We start from the raw sequence: 2,713 nt of genomic DNA, 5'->3' as shown, positions 1-2,713 counted from the left end.
GGAATGTTCAGCACAGGTTGGTTTTGTTGTATTGAATATACAACTCTCGGCTGTTGAGGCAGTATTGGTACCCAACCACTGGATGTGATTCCAGCTTGACCCGAATTCTATTGTGAACTCTCATATGGTTGTTCTCCCGGAGGGAACAATGAAAAGGCATACTACCCCCCATATGGCGGTAATCCAGTGTTCAAAGGGAAAATTGGCCTTTGGAGACTGGACTGCCCAAATTGATACTGATGTGAAGGATCAATTTGCTAAGAATTAACATAAGAAATTCTAGATAAGGTTCTGGATGAACAAATAGGAACAAACCATACTGTCGAAACAGTCCCTGAGTGGACTCCATATAGTGGTTGAGAACTATTTGGGACAGATGGTACACCAGCGAACATTGTCGGAGTGGCAGCGAGAGGTTCTTCTGCTGCTGTATCGGATTACACAGTCCTAGATGTCGATGGTTGTTTAGACATATCGAGTCTATCCAAAAGATTTCCTAGTGATTCTACAGGAACTTGCGATGAAGGGTGACTAACTTTTGTAGTAGAAGGATATAGGCGAATCCCAGTTCCAAAATGCAATGGAATACTGGATGGAAGATCCTACACAATCTCTTCTATAGTAATCAACCCAGGTGGAAGAGGTAGACCGTCAGGTTCGTAAAATATTTCTAGTGCCGAAGAAGGTATAGACTTTGCAACGACAGATGCTGGAGGGGTGACACCTTCCAAATTAGCCCTAGATGGAGTTGGTTTAGAAATAGAAGTGTTTGCCGCTACACTAGGATCAGTTCTAGTGTCCTCTTGTAACTGCGGAACTTCTTCTATAGAGGAAGGGATACCAGAAATAGTTGGAGTAAATATAGTCTCTGAGGATGTTGAAACACGAGTTTCAAATAAACCAGGAGACTTTGACCTAGTTAAACGAGATCGCTTGGCCCGGAATGGTTACGTTTATGGAGTCAAAGAGGGTTGACTCATTAGTCTCCATGAACGATGGGGTTTTGATTGACTTTCTTTCATGATTGAGGATTACTTGATCAACTCAAAATAAAAAGGGGAAAATGTTATTCCGAATTAAATGAATTTTATGATGCTTTGACACAACTTTATTTTTCAATTTTAAGGAGTCGAGAAAAAGCTAAAGATGAGTCTAGTCGCCTTTGATTTTTAATGAGCCTGAAGTGACAAGTGCTTAGATGGACCTTTTCTTTTAAGGAGTCTAAAAAGGAACGAAAGTGAATACTCTGGATATCTAGATAGAGGGATTACCAAACCAATCGCAAAACTTCAGAATACTTTTCACGTACGATAGTTAATCTTCCCGAATGTTGTGTTCAGTGCATTGCGATCGATAGGGCGGCAGACACAGCGTCCTAATTATAAAGGATATACCCTATTGTGGTCTCCCAATATATACTCGACGTTATGTGGGAGCACAATTCCGTACTGGAACTTTTCGTATCAAGGAGGAGGAATCACCAAAACTACGATGAAAATTATAGTTACCAGGCTTTACGATGCCAAAATACGTCTCTAGCTTAGACTTCTAGATGTTGTGCGTTAGGTTCCAAAGAGTTTTTATGTTCATTGAAATTTATTTTATAGTTGATCTTTCTTAAGAAGTTTGCCTTTAAGTTTCACTGCGTGATGTTGATATACAATTCCTAAATACGCAATCTAAGATGATAAACAGTCGTTTACTTTCTTTTGCAATGAAAATCCTAGCTACTAAGGAAAGATAAGTAAAATCCTTTCAACATAGAGCAGAGAGCACACACTAAGATGCACCTTCCTAAATCAATTTCCGCATGCAGTCTAAATGCAAATAAACATGCATGTATTTGTTTTTCAGTTTCCTTAATATGAGAATGACAAAAAGAAAACTAAGTACAAATCTAAACTATCTTTTCTCAAAGCAACACTTTAGCAATTTCTTGTTCAAAAACGGAAGGAAGTCTAAGACGACGCTTTCAATTTCAACTTGAAAACTACTTTCGACACTTCAGAGAATTGATGATTCAAATCAAATATAATAGCAAAAGTGTAATCGAATATCTAAAAGAGGAATACTTTACGACACTCTTTTCTTTGATTGAAAACGACACTTGCGACACTTTCAAATCAAAAGACGACAGTTCGATTAAGCTACTGTTTGCAAAGGAGAACTGTAAATGATGAAAAATACATAAAAACATTCACAATTCTTTATCTATGGATGCTGAATAATGCAAAGGAAGAGAGTTTCAACAATGATACACTGATCACAGACAGCAAAACTACTGAATAATGCTGAAGACAATGAAGAGAAAACCAAAATCTGGAAGCAAAAACAGTCTCACCTAATCATCGCACCTGTAACATAGGGAAATAGGGATGCATCTCACCTGCAGCACACAGGAGGTGCGATACATAAAGAATGCCAATGAGAGACAATGCGATGGTTTAGGGACGAGAATGAGCTTGGTTTTTTTCTCACAGTTTGCAGCTTAGTTCAGGGATTTAGGCTGAGCTAATGATAGGCAGTAAACACAAAGTATAGGGGCTGATCTAATGAGTTTATTTTATCTACCACCAGGGCACATAGGATGTTTGCAAGTTAGATGTTCAGTTCATAAACTAACTTGGAGATTGACTGAAGCAACATTGATCTACTTTGTAGTTGCATAGCAAAAGCAGTTCGAAGGTTAGCTGGCTTAACTTCAGGCTCCGTC

The sequence above is a fragment of the Pinus tabuliformis genome, chromosome J (genome assembly GCF_031772625.1).
Source record: "Pinus tabuliformis cultivar Carrire ecotype Pingquan chromosome J, CPIR1, whole genome shotgun sequence".
Taxonomy (NCBI): domain Eukaryota; kingdom Viridiplantae; phylum Streptophyta; class Pinopsida; order Pinales; family Pinaceae; genus Pinus; species Pinus tabuliformis.
Note: the sequence above shows the minus strand (reverse complement) of the source record.